We start from the raw sequence: 17497 nt of genomic DNA, 5'->3' as shown, positions 1-17497 counted from the left end.
ACTATTTATGTGAAACTATTCATAAACTGTAAACATTTGTCAGTAGGCAATTCGATAAAGACTTCCGGCTCCTCGGGCTGGTGCGAATATTTCAATGTCCGTATGTGCCAAACCGTTGGTTTGTGACACACCTTTACGCGTCCCTCGCTCGCTGCGCTCGCTCGAAAACTATTGCCCAACCTAAAACCAATCCATCTTGCGTTCATTATTCGATATGGTGGCGACATATTTCGAATTTGCGAACGTGTCGCATCGGATGTGAGGTTGGACTAGATTTTTACGAGCGAGCGGAGCGAGCGAGAAACGGTGACAATTTCCAAGCTATACATATACCTTATATTGCATTGCATTTGTTTCGTGTTATTACCTAATTTTGTCAGCCATTTCTGACAACACATTGCACTTTACTATGTGGAAATAGTACTATTTATGTGAAACTATTCACAAACTGTAAACATTTGTCAGTAGGCCATAGGATAAAGACTTCCGGCTCCTCGGGCTGGTGCGAATATTTCAATGTCCGTATGTGCCAAACCGTTGGTTTCTGACACACCTTTACGCGTCCCTCGCTCGCTGCGCTCGCTCGAAATCTATTGCCCAACATAAAACCATACATCTTGCGTTCAGTAATCGATATGGTGGTGACATATTTCGAATTTGCGAACGTGTCGCATCGGTTGTGAGGTCGGACTAGATTTTTACGAGCGAGCGGAGCGAGCGAGCAACGATCACAATTTCCAAGCTATACATATACCTTATATTGCCTTGCATATATTTCGTGTTATTACCTAATTTTGTCAGCCATTTCTGACATCACATTGCACTTTACTATGTGGAAATAGTACTATTTATGTGAAACTATTCATAAACTGTAAACATTTGTCAGTAGGCAATTCGATAAAGACTTCCGGCTCCTCGGGCTGGTGCGAATATTTCAATGTCCGTATGTGCCAAACCGTTGGTTTGTGACACACCTTTACGCGTCTCTCGCTCGCTGCGCTCGCTCGAAAGCTATAGCCTAACCTAAAACCATACATCTTGCGTTCAGTAATCGATATGGTGGCGACATATTTCGAATTTGCGAACGTGTCGCATCGGTTGTGAGGTTGGACTAGATTTTTACGAGCGAGCGGAGCGAGCGAGCAACGATTACAATTTCCAAGCTATACATATACCTTATATTGCCTTGCATATATTTCGTGTTATTACCTAATTTTGTCAGCCATTTCTGACATCACATTGCACTTTACTATGTGGAAATAGTACTATTTATGTGAAACTATTCATAAACTGTAAACATTTGTCAGTAGGCAATTCGATAAAGACTTCCGGCTCCTCGGGCTGGTGCGAATATTTCAATGTCCGTATGTGCCAAACCGTTGGTTTGTGACACACCTTTACACGTCTCTCGCTCGCTACGCTCGCTCGAAAGCTATAGCTTAAACTAAAACCAAGCCATCTTGCGTTCATTATTCGATATGGTGGCGACATATTTCGAATTTGCGAACGTGTCGCATCGGTTGTGAGGTTGGACTAGATTTTTACGAGCGAGCGGAGCGAGCGAGCAACGATTACAATTTCCAAGCTATACATATACCTTATATTGCATTGCATTTGTTTCGTGTTATTACCTAATTTTGTCAGCCATTTCTGACATCACATTGCACTTTACTATGTGGAAATAGTACTATTTATGTGAAACTATTCATAAACTGTAAACATTTGTCAGTAGGCAATTCGATAAAGACTTCCGGCTCCTCGGGCTGGTGCGAATATTTCAATGTCCGTATTTGCCAAACCGTTGGTTTGTGACACACCTTTACGCGTCTCTCGCTCGCTGCGCTCGCTCGAAAGTTATAGCCTAACCTAAAACCATACATCTTGCGTTCAGTAATCGATATGGTGGCGATATATTTCGAATTTGCGAACGTGTCGCATCGGTTGTGAGGTTGGACTAGATTTTTACGAGCGAGCGGAGCGTGCGAGCAACGGTGACAATTTCCAAGCTATACATATACCTTATATTGCATTGCATTTGTTTCGTGTTATTACCTAATTTTGTCAGCCATTTCTGACATCACATTGCACTTTACTATGTGGAAATAGTACTATTTATGTGAAACTATTCACAAACTGTAAACATTTGTCAGTAGGCCATAGGATAAAGACTTCCGGCTCCTCGGGCTGGTGCGAATATTTCAATGTCCGTATGTGCCAAACCGTTGGTTTGTGACACACCTTTACGCGTCCCTCGCTCGCTGCGCTCGCTCGAAAACTATTGCCCAACCTAAAACCAATCCATCTTGCGTTCATTATTCGATATGGTGGCGACATATTTCGAATTTGCGAACGTGTCGCATCGGTTGTGAGGTTGGACTAGATTTTTACGAGCGAGCGGAGCGAGCGAGCATCGGTGACAACTTCCAAGCTATACATATACCTTATATTGCATTGCATTTGTTTCGTGTTATTACCTAATTTTGTCAGCCATTTCTGACATCACATTGCACTTTACTATGTGGAAATAGTACTATTTATGTGAAACTATTCATAAACTGTAAACATTTGTCAGTAGGCAATTCGATAAAGACTTCCGGCTCCTCGGGCTGGTGCGAATATTTCAATGACCGTATGTGCCAAACCGTTGGTTTGTGACACTCCTTTACACGTCTCTCGCTCGCTACGCTCGTTCGAAAGCTATAGCTTAACCTAAAACCAAGCCATCTTGCGTTCAGTATTCGATATGGCGGTGACATATTTCGAATTTGCGAACATGTCGCATCGGTTGTGAGGTTGGACTAGATTTTTACGAGCGAGCGGAGCGAGCGAGCAACGATCACAATTTCCAAGTTATACATATACCTTATATTGCCTTGCATATATTTCGTGTTATTACCTAATTTTGTCAGCCATTTCTGTCATCACATTGCACTTTACTATGTGGAAATAGTACTATTTATGTGAAACTATTCATAAACTGTAAACATTTGTCAGTAGGCAATTCGATAAAGACTTCCGGCTCCTCGGGCTGGTGCGAATATTTCAATGTCCGTATGTGCCAAACCGTTGGTTTGTGACACACCTTTACGCGTCCCTCGCTCGCTGCGCTCGCTCGAAAACTATTGCCCAACCTAAAACCAATCCATCTTGCGTTCATTATTCGATATGGTGGCGACATATTTCGAATTTGCGAACGTGTCGCATCGGATGTGAGGTTGGATTAGATTTTTACGAGCGAGCGGAGCGAGCGAGAAACGGTGACAATTTCCAAGCTATACATATACCTTATATTGCATTGCATTTGTTTCGTGTTATTACCTAATTTTGTCAGCCATTTCTGACAACACATTGCACTTTACTATGTGGAAATAGTACTATTTATGTGAAACTATTCACAAACTGTAAACATTTGTCAGTAGGCCATAGGATAAAGACTTCCGGCTCCTCGGGCTGGTGCGAATATTTCAATGTCCGTATGTGCCAAACCGTTGGTTTCTGACACACCTTTACGCGTCCCTCGCTCGCTGCGCTCGCTCGAAATCTATTGCCCAACATAAAACCATACATCTTGCGTTCAGTAATCGATATGGTGGTGACATATTTCGAATTTGCGAACGTGTCGCATCGGTTGTGAGGTCGGACTAGATTTTTACGAGCGAGCGGAGCGAGCGAGCAACGATCACAATTTCCAAGCTATACATATACCTTATATTGCCTTGCATATATTTCGTGTTATTACCTAATTTTGTCAGCCATTTCTGACATCACATTGCACTTTACTATGTGGAAATAGTACTATTTATGTGAAACTATTCATAAACTGTAAACATTTGTCAGTAGGCAATTCGATAAAGACTTCCGGCTCCTCGGGCTGGTGCGAATATTTCAATGTCCGTATGTGCCAAACCGTTGGTTTGTGACACACCTTTACGCGTCTCTCGCTCGCTGCGCTCGCTCGAAAGCTATAGCCTAACCTAAAACCATACATCTTGCGTTCAGTAATCGATATGGTGGCGACATATTTCGAATTTGCGAACGTGTCGCATCGGTTGTGAGGTTGGACTAGATTTTTACGAGCGAGCGGAGCGAGCGAGCAACGATCACAATTTCCAAGCTATACATATACCTTATATTGCATTGCATTTGTTTCGAGTTATTACCTAATTTTGTCAGCCATTTCTGACATCACATTGCACTTTACTATGTGGAAATAGTACTATTTATGTGAAACTATTCATAAACTGTAAACATTTGTCAGTAGGCAATTCGATAAAGACTTCCGGCTCCTCGGGCTGGTGCGAATATTTCAATGTCCGTATGTGCCAAACCGTTGGTTTGTGACACACCTTTACACGTCTCTCGCTCGCTACGCTCGCTCGAAAGCTATAGCTTAAACTAAAACCAAGCCATCTTGCGTTCATTATTCGATATGGTGGCGACATATTTCGAATTTGCGAACGTGTCGCATCGGTTGTGAGGTTGGACTAGATTTTTACGAGCGAGCGGAGCGAGCGAGCAACGATTACAATTTCCAAGCTATACATATACCTTATATTGCATTGCATTTGTTTCGTGTTATTACCTAATTTTGTCAGCCATTTCTGACATCACATTGCACTTTACTATGTGGAAATAGTACTATTTATGTGAAACTATTCATAAACTGTAAACATTTGTCAGTAGGCAATTCGATAAAGACTTCCGGCTCCTCGGGCTGGTCCGAATATTTCAATGTCCGTATGTGCCAAACCGTTGGTTTGTGACACACCTTTACACGTCTCTCGCTCGCTACGCTCGCTCGAAAGCTATAGCTTAAACTAAAACCAAGCCATCTTGCGTTCATTATTCGATATGGTGGCGACATATTTCGAATTTGCGAACGTGTCGCATCGGTTGTGAGGTTGGACTAGATTTTTACGAGCGAGCGGAGCGAGCGAGCAACGGTGACAATTTCCAAGCTATACATATACCTTATATTGCATTGCATTTGTTTCGTGTTATTACCTAATTTTGTCAGCCATTTCGGACATCACATTGCACTGTAGTATGTGGAAATAGTACTTTTTATGTGAAACTATTCATAAACTGTAAACATTTGTCAGTAGGCAATTCGATAAAGACTTCCGGCTCCTCGGGCTGGTGGGAATATTTCAATGTCCCTATGTGCCAAACCGTTGGTTTGTGACACACCATTACACGGCTCTCGCTCGCTACGCTCGCTCGAAAGCTATAGCTTACCCTAAAACCAATCCATCTTGCGTTCAGTATTCGATATGGTGGTGACATATTTCGAATTTGCGAACGTGTCGCATCGGTTGTGACGTTGGACTAGATTTTTACGAGCGAGCGGAGCGAGCGAGCAACGATCACAATTTCCAAGCTATACATATACCTTATATTGCATTGCATTTGTTTGAGTTATTACCTAATTTTGTCAGCCATTTCTGACATCACATTGCACTTTACTATGTGGAAATAGTACTATTTATGTGAAACAATTCATAAACTGTAAACATTTGTCAGTAGGCAATTCGATAAAGACTTCCGGCTCCTCGGGCTGGTGCGAATATCTCAATGTCCGTATGTGCCAAACCGTTGGTTTGTGACACAACTTTACGCGTCTCTCGCTCGCTGCGCTCGCTCGAAAGTTATAGCCTAACCTAAAACCATACATCTTGCGTTCAGTAATCGATATGGTGGCGACTTATTTCAAATTTGCGAACGTGTCGCATCGGTTGTGAGGTCGGACTAGATTTTTACGAGCGAGCGGAGCGAGCGAGCAACGATCACAATTTCCAAGCTATACATATACCTTATATTGCATTGCATTTGTTTCGTGTTATTACCTAATTTTGTCAGCCATTTCTGACATCACATTGCACTTTACTATGTGGAAATAGTACTATTTATGTGAAACTATTCATAAACTGTAAACATTTGTCAGTAGGCAATTCGATAAAGACTTCCGGCTCCTCGGGCTGGTGCGAATATTTCAATGTCCGTATTTGTCAAACCGTTGGTTTGTGACACACCTTTACGCGTCTCTCGCTCGCTGCGCTCGCTCGAAAGTTATAGCCTAACCTAAAACCATACATCTTGCGTTCAGTAATCGATATGGTGGCGATATATTTCGAATTTGCGAACGTGTCGCATCGGTTGTGAGGTTGGACTAGATTTTTAAGAGCGAGCGGAGCGAGCGAGCAACGGTGACAATTTCCAAGCTATACATATACCTTATATTGCATTGCATTTGTTTCGTGTTATTACCTAATTTTGTCAGCCATTTCTGACATCACATTGCACTTTACTATGTGGAAATAGTACTATTTACGTGAAACTATTCATAAACTGTAAACATTTGTCAGTAGGCAATTCGATAACGACTTCCGGCTCCTCGGGCTGGTGCGAATATTTCAATGTCCGAATGTGCCAAACCGTTGGTTTGTGACACACCTTTACGCGTCCCTCGCTCGCTGCGCTCGCTCGAAAACTATTGCCCAACCTAAAACCAATCCATCTTGCGTTCATTATTCGATATGGTGGCGACTTATTTCAAATTTGCGAACGTGTCGCATCGGTTGTGAGGTCGGACTAGATTTTTACGAGCGAGCGGAGCGAGCGAGCAACGATCACAATTTCCAAGCTATACATATACCTTATATTGCATTGCATTTGTTTCGTGTTATTACCTAATTTTGTCAGCCATTTCTGACATCACATTGCACTTTACTATGTGGAAATAGTACTATTTATGTGAAACTATTCACAAACTGTAAACATTTGTCAGTAGGCCATAGGATAAAGACTTCCGGCTCCTCGGGCTGGTGCGAATATTTCAATGTCCGTATGTGCCAAACCGTTGGTTTGTGACACACCTTTACGCGTCCCTCGCTCGCTGCGCTCGCTCGAAAACTATTGCCCAACCTAAAACCAATCCATCTTGCGTTCATTATTCGATATGGTGGCGACATATTTCGAATTTGCGAACGTGTCGCATCGGTTGTGAGGTTGGACTAGATTTTTACGAGCGAGCGGAGCGAGCGAGCAACGGTGACAACTTCCAAGCTATACATATACCTTATATTGCATTGCATTTGTTTCGTGTTATTACCTAATTTTGTCAGCCATTTCTGACATCACATTGCACTTTACTATGTGGAAATAGTACTATTTATGTGAAACTATTCATAAACTGTAAACATTTGTCAGTAGGCAATTCGATAAAGACTTCCGGCTCCTCGGGCTGGTGCGAATATTTCAATGACCGTATGTGCCAAACCGTTGGTTTGTGACACTCCTTTACACGTCTCTCGCTCGCTACGCTCGCTCGAAAGCTATAGCTTAACCTAAAACCAAGCCATCTTGCGTTCAGTATTCGATATGGCGGTGACATATTTCGAATTTGCGAACATGTCGCATCGGTTGTGAGGTTGGACTAGATTTTTACGAGCGAGCGGAGCGAGCGAGCAACGATCACAATTTCCAAGTTATACATATACCTTATATTGCCTTGCATATATTTCGTGTTATTACCTAATTTTGTCAGCCATTTCTGTCATCACATTGCACTTTACTATGTGGAAATAGTACTATTTATGTGAAACTATTCATAAACTGTAAACATTTGTCAGTAGGCAATTCGATAAAGACTTCCGGCTCCTCGGGCTGGTGCGAATATTTCAATGTCCGTATGTGCCAAGCCGTTGGTTTGTGACACACCTTTACGCGTCCCTCGCTCGCTGCGCTCGCTCGAAAACTATTGCCCAACCTAAAACCAATCCATCTTGCGTTCATTATTCGATATGGTGGCGACATATTTCGAATTTGCGAACGTGTCGCATCGGATGTGAGGTTGGACTAGATTTTTACGAGCGAGCGGAGCGAGCGAGAAACGGTGACAATTTCCAAGCTATACATATACCTTATATTGCATTGCATTTGTTTCGTGTTATTACCTAATTTTGTCAGCCATTTCTGACAACACGTTGCACTTTACTATGTGGAAATAGTACTATTTATGTGAAACTATTCACAAACTGTAAACATTTGTCAGTAGGCCATAGGATAAAGACTGCCGGCTCCTCGGGCTGGTGCGAATATTTCAATGTCCGTATGTGCCAAACCGTTGGTTTCTGACACACCTTTACGCGTACCTCGCTCGCTGCGCTCGCTCGAAATCTATAGCCCAACATAAAACCATACATCTTGCGTTCAGTAATCGATATGGTGGTGACATGTTTCGAATTTGCGAACGTGTCGCATCGGTTGTGAGGTCGGACTAGATTTTTACGAGCGAGCGGAGCGAGCGAGCAACGATCACAATTTCCAAGCTATACATATACCTTATATTGCCTTGCATATATTTCGTGTTATTACCTAATTTTGTCAGCCATTTCTGACATCACATTGCACTTTACTATGTGGAAATAGTACTATTTATGTGAAACTATTCATAAACTGTAAACATTTGTCAGTAGGCAATTCGATAAAGACTTCCGGCTCCTCGGGCTGGTGCGAATATTTCAATGTCCGTATGTGCCAAACCGTTGGTTTGTGACACACCTTTACGCGTCTCTCGCTCGCTGCGCTCGCTCGAAAGCTATATCCTAACCTAAAACCATACATCTTGCGTTCAGTAATCGATATGGTGGCGACATATTTCGAATTTGCGAACGTGTCGCATCGGTTGTGAGGTTGGACTAGATTTTTACGAGCGAGCGGAGCGAGCGAGCAACGATTACAATTTCCAAGCTATACATATACCTTATATTGCATTGCATTTGTTTCGTGTTATTACCTAATTTTGTCAGCCATTTCTGACATCACATTGCACTTTACTATGTGGAAATAGTACTATTTATGTGAAACTATTCATAAACTGTAAACATTTGTCAGTAGGCAATTCGATAAAGACTTCCGGCTCCTCGGGCTGGTCCGAATATTTCAATGTCCGTATGTGCCAAACCGTTGGTTTGTGACACACCTTTACACGTCTCTCGCTCGCTACGCTCGCTCGAAAGCTATAGCTTAAACTAAAACCAAGCCATCTTGCGTTCATTATTCGATATGGTGGCGACATATTTCGAATTTGCGAACGTGTCGCATCGGTTGTGAGGTTGGACTAGATTTTTACGAGCGAGCGGAGCGAGCGAGCAACGGTGACAATTTCCAAGCTATACATATACCTTATATTGCATTGCATTTGTTTCGTGTTATCACCTAATTTTGTCAGCCATTTCGGACATCACATTGCACTGTAGTATGTGGAAATAGTACTTTTTATGTGAAACTATTCATAAACTGTAAACATTTGTCAGTAGGCAATTCGATAAAGACTTCCGGCTCCTCGGGCTGGTGGGAATATTTCAATGTCCCTATGTGCCAAACCGTTGGTTTGTGACACACCTTTACGCGTCCCTCGCTCGCTACGCTCGCTCGAAAACTATTGCCCAACCTAAAACCAATCCATCTTGCGTTCATTATTCGATATGGTGGCGACATATTTCGAATTTGCGAACGTGTCGCATCGGTTGTGAGGTTGGACTAGATTTTTACGAGCGAGCGGAGCGAGCGAGCAACGATCACAATTTCCAAGCTATACATATACCTTATATTGCCTTGCATATATTTCGTGTTATTACCTAATTTTGTCAGCCATTTCTGACATCACATTGCACTTTACTATGTGGAAATAGTACTATTTATGTGAAACTATTCATAAACTGTAAACATTTGTCAGTAGGCCATAGGATAAAGACTTCCGGCTCCTCGGGCTGGTGCGAATATTTCAATGTCCGTATGTGCCAAACCGTTGGTTTGTGACACACCTTTACGCGTCCCTCGCTCGCTGCGCTCGCTCGAAAACTATTGCCCAACCTAAAACCAATCCATCTTGCGTTCATTATTCGATATGGTGGCGACATATTTCGAATTTGCGAACGTGTCGCATCGGATGTGAGGTTGGACTAGATTTTTACGAGCGAGCGGAGCGAGCGAGAAACGGTGACAATTTCCAAGCTATACATATACCTTATATTGCATTGCATTTGTTTCGTGTTATTACCTAATTTTGTCAGCCATTTCTGACAACACGTTGCACTTTACTATGTGGAAATAGTACTATTTATGTGAAACTATTCACAAACTGTAAACATTTGTCAGTAGGCCATAGGATAAAGACTTCCGGCTCCTCGGGCTGGTGCGAATATTTCAATGTCCGTATGTGCCAAACCGTTGGTTTCTGACACACCTTTACGCGTCCCTCGCTCGCTGCGCTCGCTCGAAATCTATTGCCCAACATAAAACCATACATCTTGCGTTCAGTAATCGATATGGTGGTGACATATTTCGAATTTGCGAACGTGTCGCATCGGTTGTGAGGTCGGACTAGATTTTTACGAGCGAGCGGAGCGAGCGAGCAACGATCACAATTTCCAAGCTATACATATACCTTATATTGCCTTGCATATATTTCGTGTTATTACCTAATTTTGTCAGCCATTTCTGACATCACATTGCACTTTACTATGTGGAAATAGTACTATTTATGTGAAACTATTCATAAACTGTAAACATTTGTCAGTAGGCAATTCGATAAAGACTTCCGGCTCCTCGGGCTGGTGCGAATATTTCAATGTCCGTATGTGCCAAACCGTTGGTTTGTGACACACCTTTACGCGTCTCTCGCTCGCTGCGCTCACTCGAAAGCTATAGCCTAACCTAAAACCATACATCTTGCGTTCAGTAATCGATATGGTGGCGACATATTTCGAATTTGCGAACGTGTCGCATCGGTTGTGAGGTTGGACTAGATTTTTACGAGCGAGCGGAGCGAGCGAGCAACGATTACAATTTCCAAGCTATACATATACCTTATATTGCCTTGCATATATTTCGTGTTATTACCTAATTTTGTCAGCCATTTCTGACATCACATTGCACTTTACTATGTGGAAATAGTACTATTTATGTGAAACTATTCATAAACTGTAAACATTTGTCAGTAGGCAATTCGATAAAGACTTCCGGCTCCTCGGGCTGGTGCGAATATTTCAATGTCCGTATGTGCCAAACCGTTGGTTTGTGACACACCTTTACACGTCTCTCGCTCGCTACGCTCGCTCGAAAGCTATAGCTTAAACTAAAACCAAGCCATCTTGCGTTCATTATTCGATATGGTGGCGACATATTTCGAATTTGCGAACGTGTCGCATCGGTTGTGAGGTTGGACTAGATTTTTACGAGCGAGCGGAGCGAGCGAGCAACGATTACAATTTCCAAGCTATACATATACCTTATATTGCATTGCATTTGTTTCGTGTTATTACCTAATTTTGTCAGCCATTTCTGACATCACATTGCACTTTACTATGTGGAAATAGTACTATTTATGTGAAACTATTCATAAACTGTAAACATTTGTCAGTAGGCAATTCGATAAAGACTTCCGGCTCCTCGGGCTGGTCCGAATATTTCAATGTCCGTATGTGCCAAACCGTTGGTTTGTGACACACCTTTACACGTCTCTCGCTCGCTACGCTCGCTCGAAAGCTATAGCTTAAACTAAAACCAAGCCATCTTGCGTTCATTATTCGATATGGTGGCGACATATTTCGAATTTGCGAACGTGTCGCATCGGTTGTGAGGTTGGACTAGATTTTTACGAGCAAGCGGAGCGAGCGAGCAACGGTGACAATTTCCAAGCTATACATATACCTTATATTGCATTGCATTTGTTTCGTGTTATTACCTAATTTTGTCAGCCATTTCGGACATCACATTGCACTGTAGTATGTGGAAATAGTACTTTTTATGTGAAACTATTCATAAACTGTAAACATTTGTCAGTAGGCAATTCGATAAAGACTTCCGGCTCCTCGGGCTGGTGGGAATATTTCAATGTCCCTATGTGCCAAACCGTTGGTTTGTGACACACCATTACACGGCTCTCGCTCGCTATGCTCGCTCGAAAGCTATAGCTTACCCTAAAACCAATCCATCTTGCGTTCAGTATTCGATATGGTGGTGACATATTTCGAATTTGCGAACGTGTCGCATCGGTTGTGACGTTGGACTAGATTTTTACGAGCGAGCGGAGCGAGCGAGCAACGATCACAATTTCCAAGCTATACATATACCTTATATTGCATTGCATTTGTTTCGAGTTATTACCTAATTTTGTCAGCCATTTCTGACATCACATTGCACTTTACTATGTGGAAATAGTACTATTTATGTGAAACTATTCATAAACTGTAAACATTTGTCAGTAGGCCATAGGATAAAGACTTCCGGCTCCTCGGGCTGGTGCGAATATTTCAATGTCCGTATGTGCCAAACCGTTGGTTTGTGACACACCTTTACGCGTCCCTCGCTCGCTGCGCTCGCTCGAAAACTATTGCCCAACCTAAAACCAATCCATCTTGCGTTCATTATTCGATATGGTGGCGACATATTTCGAATTTGCGAACGTGTCGCATCGGATGTGAGGTTGGACTAGATTTTTACGAGCGAGCGGAGCGAGCGAGAAACGGTGACAATTTCCATATACCTTATATTGCCTTGCATATATTTCGTGTTATTACCTAATTTTGTCAGCCATTTCTGACATCACATTGCACTTTACTATGTGGAAATAGTACTATTTATGTGAAACTATTCATAAACTGTAAACATTTGTCAGTAGGCAATTCGATAAAGACTTCCGGCTCCTCGGGCTGGTGCGAATATTTCAATGTCCGTATGTGCCAAACCGTTGGTTTGTGACACACCTTTACACGTCTCTCGCTCGCTACGCTCGCTCGAAAGCTATAGCTTAACCTAAAACCAAGCCATCTTGCGTTCATTATTCGATATGGTGGCGACATATTTCGAATTTGCGAACGGTCGCATCGGTTGTGAGGTTGGACTAGATTTTTACGAGCGAGCGGAGCGAGCGAGCAACGGTGACAATTTCCAAGCTATACATATACCTTATATTGCATTGCATTTGTTTCGTGTTATTACCTAATTTTGTCAGCCATTTCGGACATCACATTGCACTGTAGTATGTGGAAATAGTACTTTTTATGTGAAACTATCCATAAACTGTAAACATTTGTCAGTAGGCAATTCGATAAAGACTTCCGGCTCCTCGGGCTGGTGGGAATATTTCAATGTCCCTATGTGCCAAACCGTTGGTTTGTGACACACCATTACACGGCTCTCGCTCGCTACGCTCGCTCGAAAGCTATAGCTTACCCTAAAACCAATCCATCTTGCGTTCAGTATTCGATATGGTGGTGACATATTTCGAATTTGCGAACGTGTCGCATCGGTTGTGACGTTGGACTAGATTTTTACGAGCGAGCGGAGCGAGCGAGCAACGATCACAATTTCCAAGCTATACATATACCTTATATTGCATTGCATTTGTTTCGTGTTATTACCTAATTTTGTCAGCCATTTCTGACATCACATTGCACTTTACTATGTGGAAATAGTACTATTTATGTGAAACTATTCATAAACTGTAAACATTTGTCAGTAGGCAATTCGATAAAGACTTCCGGCTCCTCGGGCTGGTGCGAATATTTCAATGTCCGTATTTGCCAAACCGTTGGTTTGTGACACACCTTTACGCGTCTCTCGCTCGCTGCGCTCGCTCGAAAGCTATAGCCTAACCTAAAACCATACATCTTGCGTTCAGTAATCGATGTGGTGGCGACATATTTCGAATTTGCGAACGTGTCGCATCGGTTGTGAGGTTGGACTAGATTTTTACGAGCGAGCGGAGCGAGCGAGCAACGGTGTCAACTTCCAAGCTATACATATACCTTATATTGCATTGCATTTGTTTCGTGTTATTACCTAATTTTGTCAGCCATTTCTGACATCACATTGCACTTTACTATGTGGAAATAGTACTATTTATGTGAAACTATTCATAAACTGTAAACATTTGTCAGTAGGCAATTCGATAAAGACTTCCGGCTCCTCGGGCTGGTGCGAATATTTCAATGACCGTATGTGCCAAACCGTTGGTTTGTGACACTCCTTTACACGTCTCTCGCTCGCTACGCTCGCTCGAAAGCTATAGCTTAACCTAAAACCAAGCCATCTTGCGTTCAGTATTCGATATGGCGGTGACATATTTCGAATTTGCGAACATGTCGCATCGGTTGTGAGGTTGGACTAGATTTTTACGAGCGAGCGGAGCGAGCGAGCAACGATCACAATTTCCAAGTTATACATATACCTTATATTGCCTTGCATATATTTCGTGTTATTACCTAATTTTGTCAGCCATTTCTGTCATCACATTGCACTTTACTATGTGGAAATAGTACTATTTATGTGAAACTATTCATAAACTGTAAACATTTGTCAGTAGGCAATTCGATAAAGACTTCCGGCTCCTCGGGCTGGGGGAATATTTCAATGTCCGTATGTGCCAAACCGTTGGTTTGTGACACACCTTTACGCGTCTCTCGCTCGCTGCGCTCGCTAGAAAGCTATAGCCTAACCTAAAACCATACATGTTGCGTTCAGTAATCGATATGGTGGCGACATATTTCGAATTTGCGAACGTGTCGCATCGGTTGTGAGGTTGGACTAGATTTTTACGAGCGAGCGGAGCGAGCGAGCAACGGTGACAATTTCCAAGCTATACATATACCTGATATTGCATTGCATTTGTTTCGTGTTATTACCTAATTTTGTCAGCCATTTCGGACATCACATTGCACTGTAGTATGTGGAAATAGTACTATTTATGTGAAACTATTCGTAAACTGTAAACATTTGTCAGTAGGCAATTCGATAAAGACTTCCGGCTCCTCGGGCTGGTGCGAATATTTCAATGTCCGTATGTGCCAAACCGTTGGGTTGTGACACACCTTTACGCGACTCTCGCTCGCTGCGCTCGCTCGAAAAGCTATAGCCTAACCTAAAACCATACATCTTGCGTTCAGTAAATCGATATGGTGGTGACATATTTCGAATTTGCGAACGTGTCGCATCGGTTGTGAGGTTGGACTAGATTTTTACGAGCGAGCGGAGCGAGCGAGCAACGATTACAATTTCCAAGCTATACATATACCTTATATTGCCTTGCATATATTTCGTGTTATTACCTAATTTTGTCAGCCATTTCTGACATCACATTGCACTTTACTATGTGGAAATAGTACTATTTATGTGAAACTATTCATAAACTGTAAACATTTGTCAGTAGGCAATTCGATAAAGACTTCCGGCTCCTCGGGCTGGTGCGAATATTTCAATGTCCATATGTGCCAAACCGTTGGTTTGTGACACACCTTTACACGTCTCTCGCTCGCTACGCTCGCTCGAAAGCTATAGCTTAACCTAAAACCAAGCCATCTTGCGTTCATTATTCGATATGGTGGCGACATATTTCGAATTTGCGAACGTGTCGCATCGGTTGTGAGGTTGGACTAGATTTTTACGAGCGAGCGGAGCGAGCGAGCAACGGTGACAATTTCCAAGCTATACATATACCTTATATTGCATTGCATTTGTTTCGTGTTATTACCTAATTTTGTCAGCCATTTCGGACATCACATTGCACTGTAGTATGTGGAAATAGTACTTTTTATGTGAAACTATTCATAAACTGTAAACATTTGTCAGTAGGCAATTCGATAAAGACTTCCGGCTCCTCGGGCTGGTGCGAATATTTCAATGTCCGTGTGTGCCAAACCGTTGGTTTGTGACACACCTTTACGCGTCTCTCGCTCGCTGCGCTCGCTCGAAAGCTATAGCTTAAACTAAAACCAAGCCATCTTGCGTTCATTATTCGATATGGTGGCGACATATTTCGAATTTGCGAACGTGTCGCATCGGCTGTGAGGTTGGACTAGATTTTTACGAGCGAGCGGAGCGAGCGAGCAACGGTGACAATTTCCAAGCTATACATATACCTTATATTGCATTGCATTTGTTTCGTGTTATTACCTAATTTTGTCAGCCATTTCGGACATCCCATTGCACTGTAGTATGTGGAAATAGTACTATTTATGTGAAACTATTCATAAACTGTAAACATTTGTCAGTAGGCAATTCGATAAAGACTTCCGGCTCCTCGGGCTGGTGCGAATATTTCAATGACCGTATGTGCCAAACCGTTGGTTTGTGACACTCCTTTACACGTCTCTCGCTCGCTACGCTCGCTCGAAAGCTATAGCTTAACCTAAAACCAAGCCATCTTGCGTTCAGTATTCGATATGGTGGTGACATATTTCGAATTTGCGAACGTGTCGCATCGGTTGTGACGTTGGACTAGATTTTTACGAGCGAGCGAAGCGAGCGAGCAACGGTGACAATTTCCAAGCTATACATATATCTTATATTGCATTGCATTTGTTTCGTGTTATTACCTAATTTTGTCAGCCATTTCTGACATCACATTGCACTTTACTATGTGAAAATAGTACTATTTATGTGAAACTATTCATAAACTGTAAACATTTGTCAGTAGGCAATTCGATAAAGACTTCCGGCTCCTCGGGCTGGTGCGAATATTTCAATGTCCGTATTGGCCAAACCGTTGGTTTGTGACACACCTTTACGCGTCTCTCGCTCTCTGCGCTCGCTCGAAAGCTATAGCCTAACCTAAAACCATACATCTTGCGTTCAGTAATCGATATGGTGGCGACATATTTCGAATTTGCGAACGTGTCGCATCGGTTGTGAGGTTGGACTAGATTTTTACGAGCGAGCGGCGCGAGCGAGCAACGGTGACAACTTCCAAGCTATACATATACCTTATATTGCATTGCATTTGTTTCGTGTTATTACCTAATTTTGTCAGCCATTTCTGACATCACATTGCACTTTACTATGTGGAAATAGTACTATTTATGTGAAACTATTCATAAACTGTAAACATTTGTCAGTAGGCAATTCGATAAAGACTTCCGGCTCCTCGGGCTGGTGCGAATATTTCAATGACCGTATGTGCCAAACCGTTGGTTTGTGACACTCCTTTACACGTCTCTCGCTCGCTACGCTCGCTCGAAAGCTATAGCTTAACCTAAAACCAAGCCATCTTGCGTTCAGTATTCGATATGGCGGTGACATATTTCGAATTTGCGAACATGTCGCATCGGTTGTGAGGTTGGACTAGATTTTTACGAGCGAGCGGAGCGATCGAGCAACGATCACAATTTCCAAGTTATACATATACCTTATATTGCCTTGCATATATTTCGTGTTATTACCTAATTTTGTCAGCCATTTCTGTCATCACATTGCACTTTACTATGTGGAAATAGTACTATTTATGTGAAACTATTCATAAACTGTAAACATTTGTCAGTAGGCAATTCGATAAAGACTTCCGGCTCCTCGGGCTGGTGGAATATTTCAATGTCCCTATGTGCCAAACCGTTGGTTTGTGACACACCATTACACGGCTCTCGCTCGCTACGCTCGCTCGAAAGCTATAGCTTAACCTAAAACCAATCCATCTTGCGTTCAGTATTCGATATGGTGG

Source organism: Bombus affinis, unplaced genomic scaffold, assembly GCF_024516045.1.
Source record: "Bombus affinis isolate iyBomAffi1 unplaced genomic scaffold, iyBomAffi1.2 ctg00000058.1, whole genome shotgun sequence".
Taxonomy (NCBI): Eukaryota; Metazoa; Arthropoda; class Insecta; order Hymenoptera; family Apidae; genus Bombus; species Bombus affinis.
This window is presented reverse-complemented; position numbering follows the sequence as displayed.